The 15,832-nt window shown below is 36.2% G+C and overlaps 1 protein-coding gene and 1 pseudogene across 1 annotated transcript in view; one reads left to right on the forward strand and one right to left on the reverse strand.

Moving 5' to 3' along the window:
* CWC27 (CWC27 spliceosome associated cyclophilin) overlaps positions 1-15,832 on the forward strand; it is a 239,838-nt gene that overhangs the window by 87,432 nt on the left and 136,574 nt on the right. The window lies entirely within an intron of this gene.
* On the reverse strand, positions 2,797-3,218 carry LOC102471044 (nuclear nucleic acid-binding protein C1D pseudogene; annotated as a pseudogene).

The following is a 15,832-nucleotide window of genomic DNA, read 5'->3' on the forward strand; positions in this document are numbered from 1 at the left end:
CCAAATTTACACACCTTTCTATTGTAGATTCCCAGTGAATATATTCTTACCCAAGCTAGAATTTAGAAGTCATTCTAAGCTCTTATTTCTGTAATGTCTACCTCTTTAATCAGCCACCAAAACATATCAGGTCTTCCACTTTACCTATGTAGAATCCATTTCTCTATATCTTCATTCTACTGTATATCCCAAGTTAAATATTTATTTTTGACCCAAACAGTGGTTGGCTAAGACCGTAGACCAAATCCAACCTGCTACCTGTATTCAAAATGTAGTTTTAACAGAACATAGTCATACTCATGGGATTGCATTTATCTCTTGCAGTTTTTACACTAGAGTGACAGACTTGAGTAGTTGTGGTTGAGACTATGTGGCCTTCAAAGCCTAAAATATGTACAGTCTGGTCTTGTACAGAAAGTTCACTGAACGACCTCTGGTTTATAATAATTGTAATATAACTCATTTTTCTGCTTTCACTCTTCAATATGGCCTTCACTGTGTTGATGGAGGGATTTCCCTAAAATGCTGTTCTATTTGTGTTAACCTCCCTTGATTATATTTCTTTAACTGCTCCTAACAATCAACAGAGTTAGATCTACAGAATTTCTTCTCAAGATACCTTTGTCAATAAAGACATCTCAGTCTTCAAGTCTTTTGTATAATGGTTCAATTTAGAACAATCATTTATATAAAAACAACAAAGCTCCATTAATATTAGTATTACAAGGCTTAATCTTTCTATGTTTTATGTGGGGCTTTCTTGATAAATCTGTATTTTATGCAATCTTATTTCTTAAGTTACCCCAGTCCACTAGTTGCCAGTTGTATACGTCAGTAATAATGACAGTGGTAAATATTACCGTCACACATCAGTTTTGCTTGTTCAGCAAAAACTTAATTTTTCTAAGATTTTGATATCTCTGTTGTTTTTATTTATTTTGTTATTCTGAAAAGACCACTATTATGTACTATCAGGAAACCCAAAGAAACTTTCACTGACGTCCAGATTCACCATAATAGAAAAAGTTAAACAGCTTTCTCTAAGAGAGAATAAAATCAAGGAATTTCTACATAGATGGGAAATGTTGATTTTAATATTTCAATTCTCACTAAATAATATTATGCATTTTTAAAATGATAAGGCTTTAATGACAGAGTTTCCTGGAGAGACTAACAGTAGCTACGAATTAGTCTTTTTTACTCTCCATGCAGATAAACCTTAAAACTATATCAATCTTTTGATTTATGAACATCTAGTAGAAACAATCCTAACAGAAGGAAAGGGCTTTATGTTTTAGGGAGACAAATAAAAGGAACTGGTAGATTTTGATTTGGGGAAGATCACAGGTCCTTCAAAAAAATTTGTTTACTTCTCTCTAAACACTAACAATATTTTGTAGTGCTGGGAAATCAAAATGGGAATGTACTCATAGATATATAGGATTTAAAGGAAAATGTACTGGAAATTTTTTGAGAAATTTCCAACTTTGTTCTATGATTTAATTCAAATGCTAGTCAAGCAAAAAATACAAAGTAAAAAATCTTTATTCATTTCAGTTCATGATTTATTGAACACTTACTAAGTACAAGGAATTATGTATATTAGATATTCATTTTTAAACGTATGTTATTGAAAATTTAATCACATTTAATTTATCTTACTATAATAAAATTTTTATGTGAATTCCAACCTATTAAAAGCTTTAATTAAGTACTTGAAACTAGGCTCCAAAAATGTTTATAAACTACTATTTTAGTGCTTCACATAGCCCATCAAAGTAATTTAGAATGCATAATATTGTCATCTAAATTACTTTTCATATTTCCTGAAACAAACTCCCACTACTACTAAAACACGAGAGATTTTCTTAGAGATGAAAACATAAGTAATTGGTTAGGGTGACTCAGTAATTTCGTATTTACTGCTGATGAAAGCCAAATATTAGTTCATGTTTTTACATACACAAATAAACCAGAAAATCAGTTACTAAAAAACATATTAATTACTGTAGGTTGTGTAAATGCTGAACAAATAGAATTTCCAACACAAGTGAAAATTAAATAAAGAAACACTAAAATGTTATTTCTACTTCTGTCATCATCCTTATCCCAAAGCGTTTATGCAAACAGCACTTATTAGATGTCTTAGAGCTACTTGCGGGAAGGACAGAAGTGCCAAACAGTGTTTTATAGGTGATTCAAGGAGTAAAGCCTTTTTGATATTAAATAAAGAACTTTTCACATTTGTATTTTTTATTTTAATTTCACACTTTAATATCAAAAAAGAAATTCTTAAAATTATGAAAACATGATAAAGTAACTATCAATACACAGAAAAAAAATAGACATTTAAGTCATTTCATTCTTCCTTAATATAATATAGTAAAAACAGATGTACTTTTAACTTCAGCCTACAAATAATATACTTTATAAGGTCATCATTCATAAAATAGTACAAATGTTTACAAAGAACATTTAACTTAAATTTCACAGCTGCTTATCAAATAGTATTTGCAAGATTGACTTATATAAGGAACTGTGAGTCTTGTCAAAAGAGATGGTAAAATATATCACAATTTTAAAAATCTCATGGTGTTCTGTAGGAATATCAGTAAAGATAATTTAATCTTTCTGTGGGGAAACAGTCGTTACCACTACAAACTTAAACTGTATAAACTTACATATGAATTCTGTAAGGAATACATTTAAACCTTGCATTGCCACGTAATCATCTATTTTGTGAAAATAATAAAAATAATGTATGTTTTTAATAAGTATACTTCAAAAGCAAAAAAGTTAATTTTTACTTTTTTCTTTACTGCCAACTTTCGATGCATTTTTAGGTTTTGGTTCCTAGAGGGCACTTTTTACAAATCTTGAAGTGCACCTCTATCCAGCTTGCTAGCCTTTTTCTTGTCTGTTACCTCCTTGACTCTGTTCATGTATACTCTGATACTTTCCAATTCCTGCTTTACAGGATGTTCTTTAGGATTAACTCCTTGAGTTGCCAAATAAACCCAAAACACTGATTTTAATGTGTATGCAGAAACAAAGTCCACTTTTGCTTGTTCAAGTGGGTCCAACTTCTGCAACAACTCATTTCTAGAAACAGACATGGTCTTCAGCATCTCATCCAAAGTACCAATGGAATTCTCAGACGTTGATAAATACTCATGAATTTCTACTGGACAGTCTTCATTAATTTCTTCACTTGCCATTACGACCAACTCAGGGCTGTGAGCACCTGTCTCCCAAACGTGGTTGCCTGATCCATATTTCTATTTTTAAATAGAAAGAAAATCTAAAAGTATAAATGATTTTAAATAAATTAACATTCCTTTGGAAACTTCTAATAATGACAGTTTGTACTCCATTTTAAAAGAAAATGAGTTGCAATCATATAGGTCCTAGTGTCTATCCCTTAGGTCATTGGGTTGGACCTGCCTGTAAAGAAACTAGACTATGGGGACCAGCAGCTAACGTAATAGCTATGTTGCTGGACTCCCATATCGACCACGGTTTGAGTCCTGGACCTGGTGGCTTAAACTCACGCCAGGTGCGTGTGCGTGTGTGCCCAGGATCCCAAGAGGAGAAGGGAGGAGAAGGGATTGGGGTGTGGCCACCCCCCCAGGGGGTGATTTCTTGCTTTATGTTTCTCTCTGTCTTTCTGGCGAGCATATATGCCCTATTAGCCAAAACCTCTCTAAAAAGGAGAAAAAAGAAAAAGAAACTAGACTATGATAATAACCTCTATACTTTGAAAGGTATCCACATGGAAGAAAACCATTTTTGCATAGAATTTCATCATAACTTTTCCAACCCAGTAATTCAGTAGTGTTAAGTATGAGAGATCTTCGAAAAAGTCGTGTGTATTATGAAAAACCTATGTGTAGAATTCAAAAAAACTTTTTTCTTAATTCACTAGAGGGCACATGCACTCACCTGGGTAGTGGTTGGGGGGAGGTGTAGAAAGGATCCTCTGCAGGTAATGATCATGCTGTAATTCCTTCTCCTCCATTTCTCTTTTGGGGATTTTGGACACTCACTCACATACCCAGAGTGTTTTTCAACCTGCTGGGACCAGGACTCAAAGTGCACAGTCAGCCAAGTGGGATCCAGCCATCTTAGCCACCATGCCATTGGGTGGCCCAGACTTCAAGTTTTTGCACCCAAAACAAACTTGTACTTTAATTCTATTTTTTTCATAGACTTTTTGAAGATCCCCCCTTATATATTTATATTGTTGTAACTTTTTCAACTGTCAAAACTGAAACTCTGTACCGGTAATAGCTCTTCATTTCCTCATCCCGCCAGCCCCTGGCAACCACCATCTACTTTCTGTTTCTATGAATTATCCTAGATTCCCCATTTAAGTGGACTCATAATGACTGTCTTATTTCATTTAGCAGTGTCCTCAAGGTTCAGCCATGTTATATATAGCATGTGTCAGCCTTTCTTTTCAAGGCTGGATAATATTCTAGTCTATGTATGTACCTCATTTTCTTTATCTATTCATTTGCTAGTAGACATTTAGAATGCTTCTGCCTCTTGGCTATTGTGGATAATGCTTCTGTGAACACAGCTGTACAGGTATGTTTTTGACACCTGCTATCAATTATTTTGGATATATATACCCAGAAGTGAGATTTCTGGGTCAACTGACAATTCTATTTCAGTTATTTGAGGAACTGCCATATTGTTTTCCATAATGACTGTACCATTTTACATTCCCACCAACAGTGCAAAAGGGTTCCAACTTCACATCTTTGCTGACATTTATTTCTAGTTTGTTTTTGATTTTGGTTTTGGTGGTAGCCATCCTAATGTGTTTGATGATCACTGACATAACTTTTACATTAGAATCTGTGCAATGCCCTACACATACCAGCAAGCTTATAAAGGTTTGTGGAAAAGATGTACTACAACTTTGTATATTCATAATGTGTTTGCTCTATAAAGTTGATCTTGTATAAAGATTATTAATAGCAATGTTCCATACTTTAGGATAAAATAGAGAAAACACTTAAAAATTGCTTTTCTTGTGGCTATTATTCTATTAATATTTAAATTTTAGCACCAATGTTAATTTATTATGATAAATAATCATCACTGTACTAACTTCAGTTGATAAACTATCCATCACTTAGTAGTCTTCTCTCTGATTTTTTTTCGTTTGTTTCTTGAACATCTTAAATGTTTTAACCCTTTCTTTACAGGTTACCTAGACTACTTTTGATTAAGAAAACTGTAGAAAGTTAGTGACTGCCACAAGCTAACACCAGGCAGTGGCACGTGTCAATTTTCCATAGAGTCCCGCTTTGTGGGGTGTCTGATGCACTGCTCAGGGTCTCTACTCACACTTGCTGGAATCAATCATGGCAGATTTTAGTCCACAGGTCGCTTTTCCCCATATTTCTTTGTAAACTCTTTGCAACATTTCTTTGTAAACTCTTCAGCATCCTTACAGAATTTTTTATGGTGCTTAGAGTATTCTTCAGCTTGGTTTAGGAGTTGTTCACCAGGGCTGTGAGGAACTGGATTACTTGGTCAGTTTATGGTTATGGCTTCCAGTTTTCAGCACTAATTACTGGCAGACAGACAAGCCCCTTTTCATCAATGTTCGGGTGATAGGTCTTTGTTTTAAATGTGATCTTCAGTGGCTTGAATGGGTACTCTACTGGATAGTTGTTTTTGATTCTGAAGGCCCCTCTTGTCATATGGAGGGCTGTTAGAACAATAAGCCTTTGCCAAGTCAGTAAATTAGCTTCATCAACCTGAATGTTACAGAAGTTTTTCATTGCACGTTAGCAAATTTCTTCAAGCTCCTTCATCAGTGTCCTGCTGGCTCCCAACTTAGATCTCCCAGCTAAATTGTTTTTAAAGCTTATTTCTTTCTTTCATAAGAGAGACAGAGAGAGAGCCAGCACCTCCAACAGTATCTTGATGCCATGATCCACCCCCAGTTTCAACTAGCCTTGAGTCATGGGCGTGTGTGTGTCCTGTCCCTGGACATGAACCTGGAACCCTCCCATGTGAATTAGCCTTGCAGAATGTCATGTTTTACTGCTGTATCTAGCCCCTGATATCAGCAACTGTAATAATTTTAAAATAATAATAGAAGAAATAAGCAGGTTGCTCCATCACAAATCTCCTGCCTCAGTCTCCTGAGTAGCTGAATCTACAGATACATGCCACATGCCTGCCTTTTAGAGTGGGTCAGGAGTGAAACCTGGGCTTCCCATTGGTCCTCAGCCTCCTGAGCCTACCTGTACCCTCCTGTATCTGGGCCTCCAGCAGTTTTTTATAACACCCGTGAAAGACAGATACGCTAATTCCTCTGTAAGGAAACTATTCAGTACATCTACGAATTAAGACTTAAAGATTTTTCTTCATTTGTTTTTTGAAAAAGATTAGCATCAAGAAAAGAAAATGAGAACCATTAGCAGGCATGGTGCTTAAGGTGCTGGACTCCCATATGACCTATTATGGTTTGAGTCCAGGACCTGGTGGCTCGAAAATCGTTCTGGGGCTGTGTGCATTCATGCCTAAAATCCCAGGAGGAGAGTGGAGAGGAAGGAATTGCAGTGTGGTCATCGTCCAGGGTGGGTGGGGAGGGCAATTTCTCACTTTCCTTCTCTCTCACTGTCTCTTTTTGGTGAGTGTACAAGCCCTATGGCAAAAACCTTAAAAATCTTTTTATAAAGGAAGAAAAAGAAAAGAGAATCTGATTGAGTACATTCAGATTTGTGTTGTTCAGTTTTTCTCTTCCCCTTTCCTCCCATCCAGTGTCTACAGGCTGATATGAGATCACTGGTACTGTGAGCCAAGTTTATAGTTAGTGTGGTCATGTTTAAGCTCTTGCTATTTTGAATAAATGCTTGGTAACCTCAATATTAATGGTCTAACAATTAGTTCTTGGCCTTCTGAGAAAAAAGATTTATTATTATTGTCATATTTTGGGGGGAAAATGACTTGGGAATAAATAAGAAAAGAGCAAAAAGTTTTTATCCCCAAGTAATTATTGCAAAAGAATGTGAAAAGTAGTATTTTATTAGTAATAAGTGAAGTCAGCATTCTCAGAGACTATTGTATTTACAGCTAGAAAATATATATCTTTCTCTGAACATCTCAGCATAATAAACAGGTGCTCTGGAGCCTTGATGTAGAGCAGGACTCAGTTCTATGTATAAAATCAGGAGATTTCAATTAATTTATTACTACTTTGAGAGTAATATAAGAAATGTGTAAGGTATTGTTATACTTTATTTATGAATCAAAACCAAGTGCTGTGAGACTCCAACAAGTAGGACATCATCTTTTATACTTACCGAGATAAATGTGTATTGAATAATGACCAAAGCAAGCCTGCACAGTGAGCAGTTGAGAATAATCTGGTTATACTGCACCTACTTAAATAATATCTGATTATGACCATTTAGCAAATAATATTTTTTCCGAACACAAGAATCTTCAGAAATATTCTTTGGATACTCCCTTTTACATAAAGGCGTAAGACAGATGTGAGTGTGGAAGTATGAATAGCTATCAGGTTGACTATGTGGGAATAACTTTTTTTATTTGGACATTTTCCCTCACACTTGCTTTTAGAGAGAAAAATTCTTTTCTGATTTAATGCAGTCTTGTTTAGGCCTCTAAGGGATAGCTATTTGTAAGAAATCCATACTATAAGCAAGTCAAACATAAATTCAGCTATCAGGTGGAAGCTTAGCTAGGGGAAAATACTGTTAACATCACCATCCTCTGTAGTCCAAAATTCATAGATCATTCTTTTTTGGATGCAGTTTTTGTACTTTTCTAGATGACTTCAAACTCCAATAGTAATGATGTTTTTTAAACATCTCATATTCTCTTTAAAAAGCAAATAGTGGTCCTTCATGGAACAGTTTCATCACTAGCAGTCACCACCTGATATCAGTATTATGGACATAATTTATTTGCTCAAATTGTTTTAGGTTTTAAAAATCATAATATACTTAGTTTTTAAGAAAAGCTTTTGTGAGCAATATCTTTTTTAAACCAAATACAAATAGCTTCCCTAATTAGAAGAAATATTATAAATAATTTATTGTAAAACTAATGGAGTTAGCCTTTTTAAAATGTCTTAAAACAAATTGCTCTGTTTATTTTGAGGGCTGTTTTACCATTTCCTTACTTAACCTTCAAGAAACATATTAATAGTACATATAAGAGGTTCCTAGATGTTAATCTAAATTTTTAATTTTTCAGCCATTCTGTAAATTTTCAGTTTTTTTTTTAATTGTTTTGTTTGTTTGTTTGGTTGGTTGGTTGGTTGTTATTTTTTATTTATTTATTTTTTTTGTGGCAGCATTTTGGGATAAGGAATTTGTGAGTTTTACTTATTGCTATTGTTGCAAAAAGTAATTCCAGGAAGAACTGAGAGCTTTGGATAATTTATGGATACCATGTTCATTAGAAGAAAAGATTGTATTAAGTAGGTGATAGTTTTAAGGGATAGAGATTGAGTTAAAGGTAAGCATTTAGAGGAATATTTAGCAAAAATAGAAATTTATTAACTTGTCCATAGTTGTCTTTCCACAGCCGTTTTGTACAATAAATTCCAATGTTTATACTCTGAAAATGAAATTTGCATTAGCTTTTATTATTTCTGTAAGTGATCTTCATACAATAACACTTTCTGATGGACCAGATGTTTTTAACTAATGTAATTAGCCCAGGTTGAAAATATGAGTGTTGATAAAAATCTATAAATGTACAGAAGCCTATAGAGAACAGTAATATTTTAGTAGCAAAGAGAAAGGGGTCAGCTGACAATGCCTTTTCCAGCCCATTCTCTCTGATTGGAGATGTTGTATGCTCAAACTTGATTTAAGGTTTGAGTAAGTTAACAGCTGGGCAATATATTGTTTTTAAAGATTAAAGTCTAGGCAGCACCATTTATTACCAGCTTAAATTTCAGTATTCAGTTCATTCATCACTGCCTAATAAAGATCATACTTCCTTTTTCACCACATTGACTCACCAACTGGTGTTCTACCATTGTCCGAAAAAGACACAGATGCTTCTGTGTGGATAGAATATACTGTCAGGATAGCTACGTGATGTCTACCAGGTTTAACAAACCCAACAGTACAAAGCCTATTAAAGTAAGACCCCTGGCTGGGACCTACTGTTAGGTAATTTAAGAATCACACCCCCAAAGGACCTGTTAGTAGCTTCTGGCAACCTGGAGGTATATTGAGTGCCCATTCCACATTATTATCCAATTTGTCTACTTGAAAAAAGGAATCAAGACACTACTCAATATATTAACACAAATAAGGCAGCCTAGGTAAAATACTTAATGTTGGGAGAAAGCAAAACAAAGCAAAACCTAAAAACAGAAAGCCGTATAATCAAGTCCAATGTACCAGAGTAGTGGAAGGAACTCTAAATCAAAAGTTAGTGATAGAGTGGCTAGCAGGTGGCATAGGATTAAGGCTCTGGACTCCCACATGGCTGACTGTGGTTCAAGTCTCAATCTTGGAGGCTTGGAACTCATGCTGGGTGCATGTGCTTGTGTGCATGCCCAAAATCTCAAGTGAAGAATGGAAAAGGCATTATTGGGTGGCCATCCCTCCTGGGGAGTGATTTTTTGCTTTCTCTCTTTCAGTCTCTCTGGTGAGCACACATGCCCGGTCACAAAAATCTTAAAAAAAAAAAAAAAGAAGAAAGAAAAAGAAAAATGTAATGATAGATCTAGGGCTCCTACTGAAAACTCATCTTACACCTCATTGTGTTTTCATCTGGATTTAATAAATGAGAATTAGAATTATGATTCTACTTTACTGTGTTGTATCAATTGCACTTTAAAAGGGATAGCAAAACCTTTAAAATTTTTCATTTCTGCTTATTAAAAGAAAGATGTTGTTGAGAAACAATAAGTAGGTAGCCACAGATTAGAGGAAAATATTTGTAGCATGTACATTTGATAAAAGGTAGATTCTTACCATTCAAAAATAATAATACAATATTTAAAATGGGCAAAAGGCTTTTTCTTTTTTTTTTTTAAGAGGTTTTTGCTATAGGGTGTGTGCACTTGCCAGACAGACAGAGAGACTGAAAACAAGAAATCACCCCCCAGGGGGGATGGCCACGTCACAATCCCTTCTCCTCCATTCTCCTCTCGGGATCTTGGGCACGCATGCACATGTGAGTTAAGCCATCGGGTCCAGGACTTGAACCGCAGTCGCTTACATGGGAGTCCAGCAACATAGCCATTACGCTAACTGCTGGTCCCGAAATGGGCAAAAGTCTTGAGCAAGTAGGTGGCGAAGAAGCACATGAAAAGGTTAAATATCTCACCCATTAGATTGTTCAAATAAACACCAACAAATAAAAAACTGAGAAAACCAAAAGTTAACAAGGATGTAGGGAACCTGGACTGTCAAACACAAATCACTGATAGCAGTATAAAGTGTTACAAGCAATTTGACAGTTTTTATAAAGTTAAACATACATGTACCTTCTGACCCATCAGGCACAAATATTTATCCAAGAGAAATAAAAACTTTATTTTTCCACAAGAAGACAGGTACATGCATGCCATGACGGCTCCTAATAGTCAAACACTGAAAGAAATCTAAATTTATGTCAACAGGGTAAAGAAATTCTGTATTGATGATATTTAGCAATAAAAAGAAGCAGGGTACTGAGACACACTAGAGTGATTTCTTTGAATCTCCAATGCACTTCATGTTGAGTGAAGAAACCTAACATTAAAGAGAACATACTGTATGATTCCATTTATGTGGATTGTTAGAACAAGCAAAACTAATCTGTGATGATGGAAAGCAGAACAGTGGTTGTGGCAGGAAGAAGTGGCAGAGATTATGTGGAAAGGGGTACAAGAGAACTTTCTGAGATGATGAAAACATTCTTAGGGGTATGAGTTACTCAGGAGTATACATCTGTCAGAACTCACTGAACTGTGTACACTTAAGTTTGTTGCACTATCACTAAATTTTTCCTCAAAGAAAGAAAGATTTAAAATAATTTTAAAAGCACAATCTGATTAGAGTTCAGAGTTCAGAATAAAGTAGAATGGCAAACGTAACTAAGGTGGCAGAGACTAGACCTATCAGAAATGTTAAAGTAACTAGAGTGTTTTGAGGATATTATTAAAAACAGCATCTATATACAGGTTTGTCTAAGGAAAGCACTGTGTGTGCAAACAATAATAAGGCCTCATTCTAGAAGCAGAAGTTAGAGGATTTCTTATCCTTTACTCTTCTTTCCTATTAGAATCCTGTTACTTCTAGTGCTCATTATGTTTCGAAGACTGTATTAAGCCCTATATGTTCATTTTCTCATTCTTCAGCCTTTTCTAGAGAACGTGAAAGTTTAAAATGTGATCGTTCTTTTGAAACTGTAGCGTCAGCATTTTATTCTTGGTAAAGGTAAAAATGTAACAGTATTTATTCAACATACCTACTATTCATACACTCTTCTATGTTGGCTCGTTATACCTTGTCAACCACCCTACAAGGTCCTACCTTGTAAGTAGTAGACCCGTGATGATGGGTCTACTATTTTTAGACACATTTCTGAGTTGAGTCACAGTTACAAACTAAAAAGTGCCACAGCCAAAATTCCAACCCTATAGTCTCACTTCATATAACGGAGCATTTAACTCTTACACTGTGCTTAACCTACCAATGCATTCATTTCTGTTCCATGAGAGACAAAGAGAAACAGACATTCCCAGCAGAGTCTTTATGTCATGATACAGCCCCAGCCAGCCCAGATCATGGGCAGGCCTGCATGTCTGACATATGGACCCCAGACCTTCCTATGTGGGTCCACTTGCCTAACTATTGTGCTACTGTCTGGCTCTCTGCATTCTTAGCCCTAAAAAGTCACTACAATTTAATAATTTTGCTAGTTGATACTTAAATGAATTAAAACATTATTAGTGGAAGAATTCAAATATTTAATATCATGATACTAGATTTTAAAATATATTTGAACCCTTAGTGAATAAATGCAAAAGTTACTAACATTTATAGTAAATAAAGCACCAAAAACCTACATCTGTCTAAATAAAGCTTTTGTCTTCCTGGACTGTTGCTGTTCAGTGCCTGTTTCACCTCATGAACTTCCCTGGATTTGATTTCACAGTGTATCACCAATGTGTGATAGATGTCATCAGATAAGGCCAAAGTGCCAGCCCACAGCGTATGTTTTCCAGCTAGATTTTCAACTTTAGCTTTGCTTGTTTTGACTATGTTTTGTGATGGGTACCTCTTTAACATAAGGACTTCATTAAGATCAGCTTTGGTTTCAACCTTTCTGACTTGAAATTTTCCATCAAAAGTTTTAGTGGGTATTTTACCTACATAACAATATGTTTTCAACTGATGTAATAGAAACACTTGTGTTTGTTCATAACGGCAAATATGATACTTTGATCCACCCTTTTGTGAGCATGATTTGAAATGAAAAATAATGATGAATTTTTTTTTAGAATTATTTTATTTAACTTTATTTATTCATTCATTTATTTCATTTTAATTTGACCAGAGAGAGAGAGAGAGAAAGAGAGAGAGTACTTTTGGAGAGAGAGGGAAGGAAAAAGCAAGCCGCCAGGTACAGGACTTGAACCGTGATCAACCATGTGAGAGTCCAGCGTCCTTAACCACCACTCCACCTGCCAGCCCCATAATGGTGAATTTTTTTAAATGATATAATTAGTTGATAACTTCTGCGTACTTTTCCTACTTATCAATATATAAGTGACTGTACCTTGTACTCATCCTATTTATTATTTATTGCTGTATAAAAACCACCCCAAACTCAATAATTAAGACAAGAAGCTCAGGACCTATAGATGGCATAATGGTTACGTCACTAGACTCCCATGTAGTGGACCACAGTTCGAGTCCTGTATCCAGCAACTTAAACTCACACCAGGTGTTTGTCCATTCATGCCCAAGCTCCCAAGAGGAGAATGGAAAAGGGATTATAGCATGGCCATCCCCCCTGGGGGGGGGGTGATTTCTCACTTTCTGTCTCTCTGTCTCTCTGGCAGGTGTATGTGCCCTGTAGCAAAAATCTCTCTTAAAAAAATAAATAAATAAGACAATCTCATCATTCTGTCAGTCAGAAATCTGTACAGAATACAAAGATACAAAGCGGGTTGGTTTATTCTGCTCTGTGATACCTGGGCCCTTAGTTGGGGTTGCTCAAGTAGACTAGAAGGGGCCACTTGAGACGGCCTGTGAGGTGTTCAGTGGGGACATATGTCTCACGCCTTGATTTTGCCTGTGGACCATTTTCTCAGTTCTCATTTGCTCCTGGATTATCTCACAACTTGGTGGTCCTAGTCTCAAAAGGGCATATGATAAAAGTACAAGCCTTATTAGTCTAGTGATTATCAAATCTCTTTTTGAATCATATTTTTTAGTATTTTATCAGCAAAATGAGGTATTTACAACCAGTCTTGTCTATTATAGTTATATTTCCCTAGCAGGTGTCTCATGGCCAAGCCTAGAACCAATGTGAGAGGGGACTACTTAAGAGCAAGAATACCAGAAGTAATGATTCACAGGGATATACTAATACAGCAGTTTACTAAATGTGATTAGCCTACTTCTGAGTTCATATCTTATATTACATATATAATGATTGATTTAAATAATCTTGTGGGCCTGCAGGTGGTGTGGTGGTTAAGGCACTGGGCTCCCACATGACTAACCGCAGTTCAAGTCTTGGACCTGAAGGCTTAAAAACCATGCCAAGAGTGTGTGTGTACATGCTCAAAACCTAGGAAGAGAATGGAGGAGAAGGGATTGAATCGTGACCCTCCCCTCTGAGGAGGGAGTGACTTCTGAGTTTCTTTCTTTGTTGAAAGGTTTTTGCCTAAGGGCATGTGTGCTCTCTGAGGAGAGAGAGGCAGACACAGTGAGAAAGAAAGTGAGAAATCACCTCCCCAGGGGATGGTCATGCCACAATCCCTTCTCCTCCATTTTCTTCCCAGGATCTTGGGCGTATACACAATTGTACCTGGCATTGATTTTCAAGCTACCAGGCCAGGGACTCAAACTGTGGTAGGCCATTTGGAATCCAGTGATGTAACTGCTATGCCATCTGCTGGCCCCCCAAGTTCCTTCTTACCGTGTCTCTGGTGAGCACATGCACCCTGAAGCAAAAAAAAAAAAAAAAAAAATAAAGAAGGAAAGAAAAAACTTGTTTAGTAAATGCCTTTTCTATTTTTATATTAATTATCTTGTTTTTCCATATCAATCTCTAAAATGTTAGAAGAATAGGGAGACTCAAATAGGTATATAATTTAAATAGATATCCTTGAATTGAGTTCCTTCTAGTTGCATAATTTAGCAGCAAAGTAATACCAGATCCCAATTGCCTTATATTATACTTTGAAGTATCATTCTCTTTACTTTTCCAATGAATGTTTAATGCTGTACTATTTGAAGACTTAACCTGGGACCAGCAGTTAGCGTAATGGTTATGTCGCTGGACTCCCATATAGTCGACCACAGTTCAAGTCCCGGACCCAGTGGCTTAAACTCACACCACATGCGTGCGTGCCCAATACCCCGAGAGAAGAATGGAGGAGAAGGGATTGCGGTGTGGCCATCCCCCCTGGGGGGATGATTTCTCGCTTTCTATCTCTCTCTCTCTGTCTCTCTGGCGAGCGCACACACCCTATAGCGAAAACCTCTCCAAAAATTAAAAAAAAGACTTAACCTGATAATGATTTTAATACAGTGTCATTCTTTCAATGTTATTACACTGATAACTGTATTTGCCTATGCATCTTGGTTTGAGGATTTGAAAACCCATTTTATCTTCATGGCCAGAGTATTAGATATCAACCAGGTTTGGTGTATATTTCTAGTTCCTGGTGGCATGTGACAAAATCTTTTGATTAATTTAAGCCACAAATTGAATGTAGCACAAGGATATTAATGTCCTCAGAATTAATGGGAAAACTGGAGAGCCAGGCAGAGGCAGGATACTAGGAACAGCCTAGGTTCCTCAAGCAGACTGTTCTTTTAGGCAACATCACTACTGTGTATCTCCCTGTGGTTGTTAGCATTGTCCCACTGAACAGTCACCACTTTATTACTGGACTCCATGTCATCGTGCCAATTCAAATAGTTTTTTTTTAAAAAACTTTTATTATAAAAATATTTTTAGGTGGCCAGATGGTGGTACAGTGGTAAAGTGCAGCACTAGGTGTAAAATGCAACAGTAGCCAGTTAAGTCTGGAGACCTCCCTGAGTGTACTGGGCACACATGTGCTTATGATCAAAGGGTTGCTGAAAACTGGGGTGGATCTTGGCATCAGTACCCTATTGGGGGTGCTGTCTCTCCTCTTTTTTAAATAAGTAATTCTTTTTTAAAAAGAATTATTTATTCAATTTTATTTATTCATTAATTCATTTTAATTTGACCAGAGACACATACATAGAGAGAGAGGGAAAGTGGGAAAGCAAGTCACCAGGTCCGGGACTCGAACCGTGGTCGGCTATGTATGAGTTTTCAGCCCTTAAGCACCATACCACCTGCTGGTCCCCCTCCTATGAAATAAATGAGTAATTAAGTTTTACAAAACATAGGTACATTGGGCAGTAAAAGAAAATAGTTGTTTTAATCCACTGTCTATTGCTTAATAATAGAATACCTGAGTCTAGGTAATTTATAAACTATAGAGATTTATTTAGTTCATGTTTTTAGAGAATCAAGGCCAAAGGACCAAATCTGTTGAGGGTCTTCTTGTTGGTGGGACCTCTGCAGAGTCCTGAGATAGGACGAGGCATCTCATGAC

The sequence above is a fragment of the Tupaia chinensis genome, unplaced genomic scaffold (genome assembly GCF_000334495.1).
Source record: "Tupaia chinensis unplaced genomic scaffold, TupChi_1.0 Scaffold000516_1, whole genome shotgun sequence".
In the NCBI taxonomy this organism is placed as follows: domain Eukaryota; kingdom Metazoa; phylum Chordata; class Mammalia; order Scandentia; family Tupaiidae; genus Tupaia; species Tupaia belangeri.